At 53.9% G+C, this 17,001-nt stretch overlaps 1 pseudogene; it reads right to left on the bottom strand.

Moving 5' to 3' along the window:
• Window positions 1-8,846: 8,846 nt before the first annotated feature.
• LOC132220047 (small ribosomal subunit protein eS8-like) lies at window positions 8,847-9,480 on the bottom strand (annotated as a pseudogene).
• Window positions 9,481-17,001: the final 7,521 nt, after the last annotated feature.

Consider the following 17,001-nt stretch of genomic DNA (forward strand, 5'->3'; position numbering starts at 1 on the left):
GGGCCTGGGGGGAGGGGTACGGTGCCAAGGGTGGTGGCGGGTGGTGGTTTTCTTTCCGGGCTTCTGGTATTTTTTTCTTCGTCTGCAGAGCCTGAGCCCGCATCCCATGGTGACCCGACCCTGAAGTCGCAATCCCCCAGCTGCTGCCCCCACCCGAGAAATCTTGTCCCCGCCCTGGCCGTAACCCCTCTGCATCCCTCTTCCCTCTTCTCCTCCCTAGCACCCACTGGAGAAAATTGCGGGCCAAGGAACACCCCCCGCCCTCGCCAGCGGCTGCTGCCCCCAGGGCAAAGCTTCGGGAAGACCGGACAAAAATCAATCGAGGACAACCCCCCTTTCCTGCAGGAAGGGCCCCAGACTCCAGCGAAAGGGCCCCGACCGCTGAGAAGCCCCTCCCGCCCTTGCCTCATCTTTCCGACTTCCCTGCCTGCCACGTCTCCTTTCCTTTCAAGCAAGGTCGGTCCTGGCTCCGTAACCCCTCACCCGCATCTCTTTTTCCTCTTTCTCCCCTTTTCCTACCGCCCCCCACTCCAGCTCCTAATTCACCCTTCTCGGAAGCAGAGTGTGGAACCCTTATCCATTTCCAGCCGACAGCAGAGTCTGGTCTGAGAGTCCTTGACACCCACATACCCTCTCCCACCATCGCGGGGAACATCAGAGCTTTCCTCCGGGAGCGGGTCGGTGGAGGGCTGGGGGGGGGGGGGGGGCGGGGAGCGGCAGCCTGACAGCCCACGCTGCACTTCCTCCCTTTGGTCCCCAAGCTAGGATGGGACCCAGTATGGACACTTACCTGGCTTCCCCCTACTCACCGAATGCTGTGGCTCCGTCTCACACCCACAGACGTGCCTTTCCAAGCCCGAGCATGCTCGCGGGGTCAGCGGGGTGGGTGGGCACAGCAGGCTGAGGTCACATGGAGGTGTGGGAGGTCCCTGTGAGGTGCGGGAAGGGGCTGTCTTGGGCACCTAGTATCGCCAAAGCCGGCGTAGGGCTTCACTTCAACCAGCGTTGAATGTGCACATAGTAGGTTCTTGAGACATACTGAGTCCACCCCAGAACAAAGCCTCATTCCCCATTCAGGAGGGGGAGGGGAGCGTTGGGAGTTAAAAGGAGCAGCAACAAAAAGGGTAATGTCAAGTCATCAGAGGGCTGGGAACAGCCCAGGGAGGTACCTCCTCCAGCTGAGAGAAGCACCCGCAAATGCCGGGGGCCGCCTAGGCTGGAGGAGAAACCCAGCCTAGGAGTGTGACTGGGGGGCTCTTCCTGCGCCTCACACGCTCTCGCCTTTCCTAGACCTTGAAACTCAAGCACTCACCGGCAGGCAGCCTTGAAGACAATCAGGGCTATTTGCCTCCATGGCTGGAAAATGGAACCCTAAAGGATGGTTCCCCATCTGCCTTTAGAGCTGTCTGTTTTGGATATGTTGGGGGAGATGTTTAAAGGAGGGGGCCACCCAGCAAGTCAACTGTGTGGATGGAAGCTAAAACTGCGTCAGGGAAACTCAAAGAATCAAGTTCTCCTAGGACAACTGCCTCTACAAAGGAAAATCATCCAAGCTGTAAAAAAAGGACACTAAAGATTCTCCCCTCCCTGAGCTTCCCAGGACAAAGATTCCCCACCATCACCAGGCCAGCTCTATCCCCACCTCACAAAATGCACCCTCTCCCTGCTCCAGTCTCCCATGGGCTGATGCCCCCATTGGCAGCCTGGAGCCAAGACAAAAGAGGGGACAGAGCTCCTGTCAGCAGCTCAACCTGGGCTGACCTTGGCTTCATGCCCACGAACGGGTAGAGAGGGATTGAGGCTACAAGGGTCAGAAGAGAAATGAAGGAGTCCCAAGTAGCAGAAAGCCCCTGCTAGGAAGTGGTTGTAGGATAAGGTTGGAGGTCTGGGCGTTTCCTCAGCATCCAGTGGCCCTGGGTTAAGGGATAGGGGAGAGAGAGTTGTCTTTATATGGGGCCCTCTTGGGAGGGAAAAAAGGGATCACTGACTGGAGAGGAGGCAGGGTGGTCGTGAGGACCCATTCAAGCCTGCCCAGCTTGCCCTGCCTGGCAGCTGGAGGAATTCTACCTGCAGAGCCTCCCCCATGTGGGTGGCCGTGTCCTTTTCCCCAGGAGACTCGGACTGAGGGGGCTAGGTTCAGAGACAGGCTGGCCAAAAGCATTTGTTGTTCCTCCTATGCCAGTGCACTGGTTTACCCCTCTTCTCTCCCACTTTGTTAAAACTGGTCAACAAGCCAGGGAAGAAGAGGCCCTGGGCTGCACACCCTGCCCCTCCCCCAGGGACCTTTCGGCCAGGACTCCTTCACCTCACTTCCAGGGACCTCTGTGACCGGGCCTCCTTCCTTCCCAATCCAGAGCCCGTCTACACCTGGAAAGGACTCCACCGCTTCCTCCTTCCTTCATCTCCTCTAACCTTTCCTGAATGAGTGCTGCCCCCACCCCACTCCAAGGCACCTTGGCACACCCAGCAGCCCAGAGGTTCCCCACTAAAAGGGGTTTGTGGCTGGGTCTGGAGAGAGGAGTGGATCCATTAGGTCTCCAGGGCCACCCCCTCCCTGCCTCCAGACAGGGACTCTCTCTACCCTGGAGCTTCCAGACCCATCAGGAAGGATTAACTGCCTCAGAGCAAGAGAGCAGAGCCGAGAGAGGGAGATGCAGAGAGGAAAAAAACAGGGCTTCGAGCAAACACACCGCACACCCCTCCCCCACCACCTACGACCAGACTGACAGCCAGGACGGACTGGCTGCTCTGTCATCTCCAGTCCAGCCGCCAGGCACCTCCCCACTGCTCGCGCAGTCCCTGCAGACTGCTGGCCCCAGGTTCCAGCCACCTGGCACCAGGCAGGACACCCCAGCGGGGCAACACAGTCCTTATAGTGGTGGCTGTAACCACCCTCCCCTTCCTCCATTCCATGCGCTGGTCCCATCTTTCCAGGGTGTGGGCCAGCTGCTCCCCACCCCCCCTTAAAGTGTCTGAACTCTAGGTCCCAGGAATACTTACTGAGACACTTGGTCTCAGTCCCACTGGACAAACTGAAGGGCATAGCTCCTTGAGAGAAAGATCCCAGGGCATCAGTTAAATTCGGCTGCAGTGCTTGCCCCTCCGTCATAGGAACCCTCCCTCTCTCCCCAATAATGAAAGGTGGGTTTTTATTGTCCTTTTATCTGACCCACTCCCTCTTAAAGGGATCGGGAACGTCCTCCTTAAAGGATCTCCAGAAATGATTTGCCCCTAGGCAAAAGCAAGTGCAGCCAGCCGCCTGCGCCTGCAGGGTCTTTACCTGCTGGGGCCCTTCCCTAGGGGTGGGGAGGCAGAAGTACTCTTTCTGTGACTGAACTGGAGGGGCAAGGCCCTGCCAAGGAACCAGCTGTTAAATGCTCAGCAAAGAACAGGACCTCTTCCTCCTCTAATGGCACCCACTGCCAAAGCCCTGGGGGGGGGGGGGGGGAGGTGTCAAAATGAAGCCGGGGCCTGTGTGGGCCCAGGACCTTCAACTTCATAAGAAGGAACAAGGGAGGGGGGTGTTCCATGCACTCAGACTTTGAGGAACACATGTCCAATGCGCTGTGTCCCAAACCCCCATGTGTCCAGTGCTAGCCTCCAGACTGCTGGCCAGGGAAGTCTTTGCAGGCTGCTGCTCCCCAAGAAGCTGCTTCTGCATTCTCCTTCTCTCCCAACTCCTCTTCCCGTCTTTGGGACCCTAGGCCTTCCCCTTTGGGGTTCCCTCTCCCCCCCTTATCCAAGTTGCCTCCACCATAGCCCTAACAACTACAGAGGACACCCCATTTCGCGCCCTTTTAGGCCTCAGTCGGCTGTGTCCCGGAGGTCTGTCTCTCCACCCTGCGCCCTCCCCCCTCCCAGCCAAGGGGGTGGGGGATGGGCACACCCTGGCTCCCCGTTGCCCCACTGAGCTGCATCCTCTCCCTCCGGTCTGCTGGGCTCCTGGTCTCACCCTGCCCGTGAGGCTGCAGGGTTCGAGGAAGGGTGGGTGTGAATGGGGCGGAGGGGGTCCGAGGGCACTCCAGCTCCAGAGAGGGGCAGAGTCGGAAGCAGGCACTCACTGCAGCCACCCCTTCTGCCCCTCCTCCCTTCGCCCGGGGAGGGTCGGGGCTGCCGAGGGAGGGCTTCCCGGGCGCCTGGGAACTCGCCAAGGCCCCCACCCCAGCCACTCCCTGGAGGACAGGCTCCCCTCTGGACTGGAGCTCCGAGCTCTACCCCACCCCCCTCGGCAGCTGCAGCAGCCTCCGGCGGAGGTCAGGCTCCACCTCCTTTCTCTGGAGGGAGAGAGCGAGGGTTGTTTGTTGTTGGGGTGTGAGAGGGAGAAGGTTCGAGATCACCTGGCCCGGTGGGCACGGGCTCCCGGAGCGGGAGGGAGCCGGGCCGGCTGGGCCGGGGTCGGCGGGAGCCTATGCAGAGGCCGGAGAGCTGGCCTCGCCCCCACTCCCGCGGCTTCCAGAAAGGCACCCCCACCCGCTGCTGCGGTTCTTCCATCCAGCTGCCCACTCGCCGGCGCCCCCGCCCGGGGTCCGTCCCGTGTGGAGTGGCCAGAATGCCCCAGGCGAAAGGGTCAGCTGGCCCTCGGGTTGACACGGGGAGCAAGACTTTTCCTGCTCTCAGGAAGCTTCCAGTCGGGGCAGGGGGACAAGGAAACAGAAAACAGGGTGCCAAACACAACTCCACGACAGCAACACGTAATGGCTGCCGAGGAGGCAAAGGGAGGCGTGCCAGGGTCTCCCCCGCGCGGGGCTGGAGCGAGGTGCGAGCACGTTCTGAGAAGGAGCTAAGCCAAGAGCAGAATCTTGATGAAGGCGCAGGCATTCATTCTTCCCGCAGGTCTGCCATCAGTCGAACGAAAGTTGGGGACATCCACACAGGGGTACGGCTTTAGGGGTGGTGTCGAGCTGTGAAATAAGTAGGGGGTGAGGTGGGGCCGCCTAGGCTTTGTAAGTCTGGCCCAGGACCTTCACCCCAAAGGCATTGGGGACACGGGGCTTTCTTAAGGGAAGCAAGGTTCTGGTCGGATCTGTATCTGACAGAGGTCTGGGAAGGCAAATGGGGAGCAGCCTGGGGTGGCTCATGGAGGAGGGACGTTGCACTTTGCTTTTCATCAAAGCTGCCTTCCCCGGGGGTATTTAACCTTGAGTCTCTGCCCGCGTCGTAGGTGGGGGTCAGGCAGAAAGGGTCCAACCCTGGGGAAGAGCCATGCCTCGGCGCTGCTCCCAAGCCCGCTCCCACCATGGCTAAGCAGGGGGCTCTGCCTCGCTCCTCCCCACCTCCTCCCTCACCCGCTCCTGCCCTCCCAGAATCAATGCCACTTCCTGTAACAACCACAGTAAAGAAGGCAAAAACATGGAGACCAGCTTTACCCTCCAGGTGCTCTTTCCTCACCCGACTTGGGACTAGAATTCTCAGGAGTGGGCATTGCTGATAAGAACCATATAAAGATGCTGGCAAAGATCCCTCACTGGGGCTGGCATCAGACTGAGAACTTTACTTTGGGAGCTGGTTTCGTCCTCGCCCCCTCATCGCCAGGAGATAGATAGGCTCACTGTTGCCATTTCTCAGATGAGGAAACCGAGGCTTAAAGCCATGAATGCCCGTCCCGAGGATGACAGTCTGCTCTGCCTGACTCTCATGTCAGGGTTGGACTCCCCGTAGCCCCAGCCCACAGCGCTGCCTTCTACAAGCCTAGAGAACCTGGCCCCACTAGCCTGCCCGTTGGGACCACTGTCGTCACAGTCAGGGATTGCCAGGTCAAGTCAAACAGAGTGTGGGTGTCATCGCACAGCCCTGCCTTTTCCAGCGAGCTGTTTCCCACTACACCTGGAAGCTAACCCTTCAGGGCTTTTCTTCGGGGTCCCCAGAACAGGTCGTGCCTGTCCGTGTTTGTTCCTGGAGCTCCTTGAACTCTCTGTCTCCGAAATCCTCATCCTCATCTTCAGAGTCTTAAGCCTGAATTCCTGGAAAAGTCTTTCAAAGCTCAGGAGAAGGTCTCCGAAGTGAGATCTTGCTCCCTGATGCCCTGAATTCCTAGGGCCCCACACGGTCTCCTGCTATGCCTTCCTGACCCTCTGCTGCTTTGCCTTGGTCTGTGATGAGACTACTTACCTCTGGAAGGCAGCACTATGGCTTCAACTTCCCCTTTATGGCTGCCTGTGTGTCTGGCACTTCCATGCACCCAAAGAAGGGTGGCATTCTGGGTCTCTCAGAACCTGGCCCCAGGACAGAAAGCCCTTTAACTCTCCGCTACCACAGATCCACTCGGGTCCCAAATGACAACCTTTAAGCAGAATTCAGCAGGCAGACAAGCTCTGTTTTGACAAGTGTTTGTTTCACAGGACTTTAAAAAAGATTTAAATTAGGAGCCAATGCTGATATTTTTGGAGGTTTAAAATAAAAAGCCAAATTTCCAATTTCTCTTGAAAACTTAGAAGATCTGACTATCTTTGGCCCACATTTCCACTTGCAATAATAGGCTAGTGCCAAGTAGCAAATGCCATCTTTACGGGGCAGGCCGGCTCTAGTTTGCCATGGTCCCACCTTGCCCTCTTCGGGCACTTAGGAGACCTGCCTGACTCTTGAAGGTTTTCAGTTTGTGATCCTTGCATTGTGGCCACAGACAAGGATGGTCTAAGCTTTTGGAGTGTCTACCTCCATTGGACCTACTTGGAGAGCCTTGTTACATTCTCACAGCCCATCTCTAATACAGCCTTTATTATTGCCTCAGGTCCAGATGTTTAATGAGTGCTCTCCAAGATCCATGAAACTAGGCTGGAGATGGAAAGGGAAATTAAACATGAGCCAGCACCTGTGGGCTTCTACTCCTAAGAACATGACATAACGCCTGGCAGATAGTTGATGCCTAATAATATTTGATGAACTGAATAGTAGATGATTGGTAAATAGCAACTGAATAAATTAATGGTGAAGCGGGGAGGGTTCCAAGAAGCATGAAATGCCTGTGATGATCTGGATGTGGTCGCTTGGGACCTCAGCTTGCTCAGGATCACTGCTATTAGGACGCTTTGCTCAAATAGGAGTATGTTAAAGGGGGCCCCTCCCTGAGGAACCCCAGAGGCTGTGGACTGGAAGTCCAGGAGTATACCCACTATGGTTCCTTGAACCCAGACCTGCAGACTCCTGGGATGATGAAGACACCCAGATCTGGAACAGGCAATGTCTTCCAAAACCAAGGGTCTTACAGAAGGCATGGGCACACAAACACCTTTCTTTTTTTATATATATATATTTTTATTTATTTCAGAAAGGAAGGGAGAGGGAGAGAGATAGAAACATCAATGATGAGAGAGAATCATTGATTGGCTGCCTCCTGCATGCTCCCTACTGGGGATCAAGCCCACAACCCAGGCATGTGCCCTTGACCAGAATCGAACCCAGGACCCGTCAGTCCGCAGGCTGATGCTCTATTCACTGAGCCAAACTGGCTAGGGCCACATTTCTTTATTTAATCCTAAATAACCCTTTTAGGTAAATATTCTCAAATTTACAAACAAATAAGACACCTGGAGTATCTAAGTAACTGCTCAAGATCACACAGGCTTGGAGTGGCTCCAGACCTTTGCTTTTTAAAATATAGCAGTTAGCATAAAGGTTAAACAGAGGTCTAACCCTCCGTAGGTCTGAAACCCTTACTCTTTCTACATTTCATATAATGTAGTGGCTATAGAATACAAACTCTGCAGCTAGACTTCCTGAGTTGGGGTTCTGGCTCTGCAGCATCTTAAAACATGCAAAGTACTTAGAAGAGTACCCGACTCTTAGCAAATGCCCACCCCCCCATTTGTGGTAGGTAACATTCCTACTTCATCATACCCCCACTCGGCCATGTCTATAGACTGCCCTGTTTCTGGAAGCCAGTCCTGCAACCCCTGTTTGCACCTCTGTCTCCCATATGGAGTCCCTACTATGTGGCGTCCATGGCTGTATTCTGTCCATCCAGCTGCAGCGTGTCCCACTCTGGCCTTAGTCAGGCTGTGCCTCCCTTTGCTGGGTCTGGAGGAGGGGCCAGCCTCCCTCCCCATGGCTTTCCCAATCCACCCTCCCAACACCAGGGCTGTCTCTGTGACCTTAGCCATCATCTTCCTTTACATTTGGAAAGACTTTCCATGGCATCCCTAATCACATTCCCCAAGGTGAGGTGGCTCCATCTTCTACATGCTTTCAGCCACAGCCACCAGCCAATGGCTCTTTTGCCACTTTCCCTTAACCACGATGTACCCAGGAGAGCCAGGACCAGCCTCTCCCAGCACAAATGCACCCTGGAGTGGTCTCCAAACTACAGTCCCCTGCTAACCAACCACAGCCTCACTCACACTCAGCACTGTTCAGGAACCAAGGAGTCCTGGAAGATGATGCAGATAACATTGCTTTTGACCTTGGAAAGCTTCCATTCCACCTTGCTGAGCCTCTGAAACTAAAGATCCCAGCGAAGCATATATAACCCAAGAACGACTGGGCCAGGCAAAAAATAGCTGGGTAGGTGACATCTAGACTCAGGCACCAGGACTAACAATTTTCCCCTCTGATTTGTGAATAATTCTGTGTTAAAAAAGTATTTTAAAGGGATTTGTAAAAGTCGTGCTAGTTATATGGGCAAGTCTTCTTTATTATTGCAAAGCATATGTATAAGTCAGCAGTTTCCTTTTTCATTTGTTTCTCTCTGTTGGAGTATAGTTTGTAGTGATAGGTAATATCCCTAGAGAGATTCCATGAGCTAGGTATTGTGTTAAATTCTTCTCTCTCTCTCTCTCTCTCTCTCTCTCTCTCTCTCTCTCTCTCTAGAATAAACACCTTTAGTAATGAGCTAAGATAGGAGGGAAGAAGGATTATTTGCCGTTCCAGGCCTTGATTTTCCTCAGAACTGCAGCTCCTTGCCCTCCAGCACAAAGCCATCTGTTGAGCCGCAGTGGCCTGGTCTTGAAGTGATCAACGCAAGAAGCTTGCCCTGCTGGACTGGCTCCTCTAGAAGACTGCTGATTTTGGCATTATTTTTCCTTTTATCATATTTCTTTTGAATTTTCTTTGATCGTTTTTTGTTTAAAATCTGTCCCTCTTCAGGAGTCAGCTTGACCCCTTTCCTGTGGCCCAGACCACTGCCTGGTGGCACTCGGACCTCTGTGGGTAGAGTGTGCCGTCAATGAGCACAATGCAGGTCTTTACTGGGGTCTCGGTGTGGTCCGCTTTGTAGGGGCATGCATTGTAGACAACATCGATAATCTTTATTTTGCACGTACAGCCCTCCGAGCCCCAGGAGAAGTTGCCGACACCCAGCCTCAAGGCTCCGCACTCAGACAGTGTATGTGGTGGGTGGGGGTGGAGGCGGGGGGGGGGGGGCAATCTTAGTGTAGGCAGCAGGGCTTCCCAGCTCATGTTTTGGCTTCTTGTGGTAAGCTTTTCTCTTGCTACCCCGCCACCCCCAGGTCTTGCACGCTTGCACCAGTTATCCTGAGAGATGCCCATGGCTTGCCAGCTGGAAAGAGTATACACTCTCTTAATCCTCAACCAGCCTTATGAACTAGGTAGTGTTATTATTCCCACTTTACTGATGAGGAACCTGAGGCGTAGACAGTTTCAATAACTTGCCCAAAGTCACACAGCTAAGAAGTGGTGGGTCTGAGCCTTGTCACTTTGAATTGTTCCTCCATCATTTGTTCCAAAGTGAGTTTCCCCAGACAACTCTCTGTTCTTACGTTTTCCGGCCATCGTTTAGCAAATCACTTGGATTTTACTCATAAAGGTGCTGTAAGCCACTATCAGACTGGAGGTAAAATGTTGCGCGTGTATTGTCATATTTATTTGTAAAAAGAAATAGTCCTTGTGCAAAGTCTCATCAAAAGTACCCTTCCCTGCCCTCTGCACTCATTTTGACACTGAAATAGCAAGGTGGTCCTTCAGGAACATCAGATACACTTCAACTGCCTTCCAACCACCAACAAACCCAGTGCTCTCCCAGGGCTTCCATTTGGGGGTAAAAGCACCACCTCCCACCCAGTTTCAAAAGCCAGGAACCTGCAGGAGTCATCCTTGGCACCTCCCTCTCCCTCCCAGCCGCCACCCATATCTAAGCCATCGCTACAGCCTGACTGTCATTTACCTCCACGCCTGGAGCCGAACCTCCTCCCCACCCCAGCAACCGCAGCCCTGGCCTCCCGCAGCCCTTCGGCCCTTCCCATCCCCCCACCCCTCGCCCCCCAGACTTTCCCACGCACCTGCCACCGGGATCCTTCCAAAACAGATCGCATCGCATCCTCCTCCCGCTTAAACCCGTCTGTAGCTCCTGCTATCCAAATCTGAAGCAGACCCCTGAGGCTGCCTCAGCCGGGAGGCGGCTGACCCCTACATGCCCCGCCCCCCAATCTCACTCCTGAACCTGCGACGTTCCCTCCCTCCCTCCCTCCCTCCCTCCCTCCCAAGCCCAGCTTGTCAAGGGAGTGGTTCCAGTGAGGGCTGTCTTCCGGACTAGGCGAGGGTGGGGACGTCTGCATCGGGTCCCACTGTTTCCCCACAGCCTGGCAGGGCAATGCGCGTGGTAGGCTCTCAGTAACAATTACCAAACGATGAATACACAAATGACTGGCAGAGGAATGAAGCCTTGCCTGGGCCTCCTTAGCTCTGCAGTCCGGCTGCTTTGCCACGTGATCACAGCGCTGGAAAACTACTTCCTCGAGCCACACTGTGTGCCAGGCCCTGCCTGCTGCCCTTAGACTCGCTCCTTCCAGCCCAGTTTGCCTATTTTCTGGAGTCACTGTGACGTTACCTTGGTCTCTGAGTCTCCAGTGTTAGTGGGGTTTGTGATTTGTGTACATTTTTACTATAAAGTTTACTGACTTGATGAATGCAGTGACTGGATTCCAAGTTATGGGTTTGACAGGGCAGAGCCTTTGAAATCTGGAGACATAAAATTTACAGTTCTGGCTCTGGCAGACCAGATGGCTTCTCTAAGAAGTTAGAGTCTGTGGGCCCCGGAACCCCAATCTTTTAGCTGCTACTATAAAGATTGGAGAATTTAGTTCGAGGCAAAGCCTTGGGATTTCCCCTTCCCACTTTGGCACCCCCCCGCCCGCCCCCCACCACCCCTCCCCCTATGCCCCTGCAAGTCTGCCCGTGATGTTTCAGTTAAATCTGATTTCATTTAGATAAGCTTGGTTGAGAGAGACAGGATAGAGGTGGTCCCCTCCTGCAACCCCCCAGGGCAGGCATTCATCATGCAAATATTTCTTATTAAGCGCCTCCATTAAGCCAGACTTAATGCTGGGGATACAGCAGCATACCACAGACAGGTAATGTTTGGGTGAGCGGTGCTCACGATAGGCCTTAAAGAATAAATAACATTAGAATTGATTGGAGTGATTGAACTGATCTGTTTTATGTCTATTTCCTCAACTAAACTGTAATCACCTTTGGCCCCATGACTGTTACTGGTCTTGGAATCCCCAGCACCCCCTGGTGCAAAGCAGCCACTCAGTAAATGCCTGTTTTGCTCTGAGCCAGGGATTGGTGGGTGCAAGGATGGGTTACTCAATGGGCTGAGCCAGGGATGTGCTGACTGGGGGCAGGAAGCTGGACAAGCAGGTCCACCCACTGACTGGGGACTGAAACCCTCACAGGAGGTGCAGAGAGATGAAGGTTCCAGGAGGCAGGAGGGAAATGAGTTTCGGTGGCTGTCCTGGTGGGAGGGGCAGGCTGGGGTGAGGGGTTGGGTGGAGGGAAGGGGCTTATCAGAGGACCCTGTGGGGCATCACAAGAGGGCTGAGCCCACAGGAGTGTCCACTTGAAGCAGAGGGGAACGTGGAAGTTTTAGGAAAGCAGAATATGGGGTAGGGAAGGGCATCCTTTAGTGAGGGATCTGCTCTCAGCTAAGACTGAGAAGCCAGCTTTGACCCTTTTTGTTTTTCTTTATTGATTTGAAAGAGAAACATCCATTGGTTGCCTCCTGCACCAGTGGGGGAGGGGGCGGGGGGGAGTGGTGGTTTGAATCCCAAACCTAGTATGTGCCCTGGCCAGGAATCAACCCAAGTTGCTTTGCCTCTTCTTTGGGGAGCACTAACAGCCGCAGTTATAGGTTATTTTGCGCCTGTCGACAACAGGCTCCGCACTCCGAGGCCCGCACCCCCAGGGCCTCTCTCCAGGGCTCAGGAGTCCTGGACACGAGGCTGCCCCTTGCAGATGTGGGTGACCAGGTGTGGAGAGCAGAAAAACTGCCGCATGAAGCTCTCCAATTGGCCCCTAAGGGTCAGCGAACGGGGGCGGGGCGGGGGGGGGGGGACGCGGGGGACATAGAGGAGTGTGTGGCAGGGTTCCAAGCATCTCGGTATCCCCCCACAGAAGACTAAGGGGGGCCCACTTACTTTCCAGTGAGAACTTCACCTTCCTTCACTCTGGAGCCTGGTAGCCTCCCAGGGAGGGAGGTACCCCAAGGAGATGGAGATCTCCAAGACCAACCTGCGTCCCTCCCCCCTCTTCTCAGCCTTGCAGGGCCCAAGTGTGTACTCTGCCCATGGCCACCTGGGGGGCGGGAGCAGGGAGAGCACAGTGAGAGGGGCTGGTGCTTGCTGGGTCTGAATAGCTAGGTGGTGATGCGTTAGCCCGAAGCATGGCCAGCTCAGCCACTGGAAGCAGTCTCCGCATTGGGGAGCAGATCCCTGTTTTCTCAGGCAGCAACAGTCATATCAAATTCACATACCTCCAGCCTTAATTAGCAACCTCGCAATGGCCCCAGCCCCACCCTTCCACTCTGGGTCAACAGACCCCACCCTCCACTCTGGGCCAACAGTGGGAGTCTGGAAAGAAAGGAAGGACAGGGCAGGCTGCAGGCCAGTTATGAGAGGACACAGGGTCTCATCTGACTAGCCTGTTTCTCATTTCAGAGTCCTCCTCCCCTTATTTTAAATTTTAATTCATCTTATAATAAATTTAATTAAACAATTTTACTTCACCAAGTAAAGGGACCTACTGCAGAGTCAACCCTGTCCATCCTGGCAGCATCAGACCGAAGGGGTGGGGGTGGGGGGTGGCTGGTGGGGGTGGAGTAGGGACTAAGTGACTTTGCTACCCCATTTCCATAAATAGAGCAAGCATTTGGGGTGGGACCCCAGGTTGTCCTGAAGACACTAGGCTTTGCAGAGGCTGCCTCTTGGGAGCCCAGGCGGATGTGCCAGGGGGACCCTCAGGGCAGGCCAGGCCGGCCCCTGAGCTAGGCTTATCTCCTGCGGGCAGCTGCAAGCTCATGCTTCTGGCCTTTGCTCCTGTAGCATATCTAACAGTCTGTCTCTCAGTGTGTGCCATGTCTGCCTTTGGATGGGCACAAGGAAACAGGTGTGTTTGAATGGGGAGGGGTCCATCTCTGTGGTTCAGGGAGCCCTAATCTTTCTTCCTTCCTTCCCTCTAGTGATGGCAAGGGCAGGCCTCTGTCCTTCCTCCCCTGATCCGGCTCCTCTGAGGAGGAGGAAGACAGTGCCTGTGCTGGGATATCCTGAGCCTGACATATTGTTCCTCCTTCCCGAAACTCCCATTTACCCATCCCGCCCTTACTCTCCCATGTATTCCAGGGCAAAGCTGTGTCAGGCTGCCTGGCAGCATAAGTGGGAACACAACTGTCTCTCTCTCAGGCGGCTCTGCACTAGCTCAGTGCTGTCCCCCAGCCCCTGGCCCAGGGCATGGCTCTCAGCTTGTCTGTAAAGGTTTGGTGACCATGAGGTTGATGGGCCCGAGCAGGGAAGCCCGGTGCACACTCTTGCATCTGACTTTTCTCCCTTGCTGAACATCAGCTCATGCAGCTGGCCCTGTGGCTGGCATGCCACTTCTGCCCTGGGTCACCTCTGGTGGCATTATCCTAAAAAATATAGGTGCACAACGACTTTGAAAACAGTTTGGAATTACCTAGTAAATTTGATCAGGTGTACACCCTATCACACAGAACTTCCATTCTTGCACACACAAACCAGAAGACATATAATGTTTTCGAGTAGCCCCAAGCTGGTAGCAACCCACACGTCCATGAACACTAGGATGGATATTAAATTGCAGCATTTTCACAGAACGGAATACTATACAAGAAAATAAAATTTGACCAAATTACAGCTCTACTCATTGATATGAAGAAATCTTTAAAACCTGTACAATGATGACCCCATGAAACAAGACATGGAAGACTATATTAAGTCTGAGTCCAATGGAGAAAATTTAAAAACAGGCAATCTAAGCAATATTGTTTAGGGGTATACACATAAGGAAAAGTGAGGAGAGGACTTCCACTAAATTCAGGATGCTGTTTCCTTTGGGGGAAATGTGTCAGGGAGGGGAACATGAGCTTCTAAGGTAATTGGAATATTCTCCTCACTGACCTGGTGCTGGTACATAGGAATTTATTACTGTTCTTTGCATTGCATAGACATTGCATTACCACACATTCAACACCCCCCCCCCCCCATTCTTGTCCTCAGCTGGCAGAAGAGGGGCCAGCGTCCTTCATCGCAGTTCCTTCCTGTTACTGAGTGGGCGAGAGGAATTTGGGGGGTGAGGGCCTCCCCTCTGCAGCTGGGTCCTGGCCACTCCAGGGTGATGGGAACGCAGGGCCAGGCGAGGCCGGCTGGCTGTGCTGTTCCTGCCAACTTTGGGGCTTAGGCCAAGGCTCTCGCCCACCTGTTGTTTCACTCATTCGGCATGAACGTAGCTGAGGGCTTTCTGTAAGCCTTGGACGCTGTTGGGAGGATTCGGGTAAGTGAGAAATGGTCTTTGGCCTCAAAGATTTTACAATATTCTCAGAGGTGATCACATACACAAATAACCATGATACCAGAAACTGTGAGCTAAGTGACACATGACAACCCAGCTACTCTTTCAATAAACATTTGTTGAGCATCTGTTATGTGCCAGGAGCCATGCGGGATGGTGAGCATGGTAAAGGCAGTTAAATCACAATCCTGGCCCTTAAGTTCTTAGGCTGATCCAGGGGAAACAGACACATAAACGAGATGAATATAACAGCGGGCAAGCCCACAGGCGTAGACATGGCCAGGGAGACGCAGGAAGGGGTTCCTCTCAGGATGCGCAGGGTGGGGACGAGCAGTGGGAAAAGGCCGGAGAAGGGAGGTCTTCCTGAGGGGCCAGCTCCTGAACTGAGCATTCTGGGTGGGGAGGCAAGGGCAAGCGGCAGGGCCAGGGCATCCTCTGCAGAGGAATCAGCTGGGGCAAAGGCACAGGAGTAAGAAGCAGCACTGTAGGTACTACCTGCAACTGAACCCAAGTCCTCACTCACGGGCATGGGGAGAGGAGCCACAGGAGGGGGACACTGGGCCAGATCAGGGTCCTATTTGCCTTGCCAGATCTTGGATCTTACAGGTGCTGGGAGCCCCTGAAGTGTTTAGGGGGAGCTTGGTAGTTCACTCTGGCTCACTATAGAGCAGGGGTCCTCAAACTGCGGCCCGCGGGCCACATGCGGCCCGCCGAAAACATTTTTCCGGCCCGCCGGGTGTTTTTTCCGCCGCTGTGTGCATAGGAATTTGTTCATAGTTTGTTTGTTTGTTTATTTATTTATTTATTTTTAAACCCCTCCCTCCACCCCCAACGGGCCCATAGTTTTTTTTTTTAAACTATAGTCCGGCCATCCAACGGTCTGAGGGACAGTGAACTGGCCCCCTGTTTAAAAAGTTTGAGGACCCCTGGTATAGAGGAAGGGTTGAGGGGCATGGATTGGAAGAAGGAAGGCAAGTTGTCAGACTATTGTGGATCCAAGAAATATTTAGACAGGCTAGCTGTGTCTGAGAGGGTGGATGGTGAGAAAGGCCAGCTTCGCAAACAGCTCTCTGCTGGAGTGACCAGGCGGAGCACACAGGGAGAGGCGGGCTCCCACCTGGAACGAGTGTGGCTCTGGGAACTGGGGAGCATTAAGTATGGGCAGAGTCAGGGGACAGCCAGGCATGTGGATGGGACGCTGCACCATCTGGTCCCAGGGCTCCCAAATTCTGGCTTGTGGACAGGACTGGTCTGAGAAAGTGAGGAAAATACGGGCATGTAATGAGCTTCTTATAAGCCAAATGTATGCTCTTTAAAGAACCATCCTTAGAAGCGTCTGCAATTAAATCAACATGCATATCACTTACAGGCATTAAGTGAATTACCAGAATAAATCTCTTAAAGATTCAAAAGTGGTGAGCGTTTTTTTTGTTTTGTTTGTTTTTTGGTGGGGGGTGAGGGATGAGGCATTGGAGACAAGGATTTTATTTTTAATTTAAAGGGTTTTAAAATAAGCCTTTTTAAAAACATATATTTTATTGATTTTTTACAGAGAGGAAGGGAGAGGGATAGTTAGAAACATCGATGAGAGAGAAACATCGATCAGCTGCCTCCTGCACAACCCCTACTGGGCATGTGTCCGCAACCAAGGTACATGCCTTTGACTGGAATCCAACTTGGGACCTTTCAGTCTGCAGACTGAGGCTCTATCCACTGAGCCAAACCGGTTATGGCTAAAATAAGCCTTTTAAACGATCATATTTAAAAACTCATAAAACATACAAAATTATAAAAAGCACCACTGGCCTTTGTTCTGAGTTTAAGTCCTTTCTTTTAATTGCTAACAGTGGACTTTCTTGTAGGAAAAGACACAAAGACAGCAGGCTTTTTTCTCCCCTGTTCTCACTGAGCGGAGCCGTGCAGAGCACCTACCAAAGGCTGAGCGCAGGTTCTGCGCGCCTGCGACCCCGCGGCCGGCCGGCAGGGGTCAGGCGAGCCCCACGCACGGCCCGCGGAGCCGCGCCGAACCCGAGAGCCAGAGCCGGGTTTCTGGGCGCGCGGTGCCTTCGGGGAGAGGGGCAGACGGAGGGCCCTACACCTACCTTGAACTGGGGGGTCACGACGAACAGCCACCTGGGTCATGAGTCCGGGCTCCGCGGGGCAGGATGTGAACTGAGCGCCCCCTCCACGCTGTGTTGACACCAGCTCTGGGTCCACCCAGCGTCTGGGCGGGGCTGGCTCAACTCC

This window comes from Myotis daubentonii, chromosome 1 (assembly GCF_963259705.1).
Source record: "Myotis daubentonii chromosome 1, mMyoDau2.1, whole genome shotgun sequence".
Lineage (NCBI taxonomy): Eukaryota > Metazoa > Chordata > Mammalia > Chiroptera > Vespertilionidae > Myotis > Myotis daubentonii.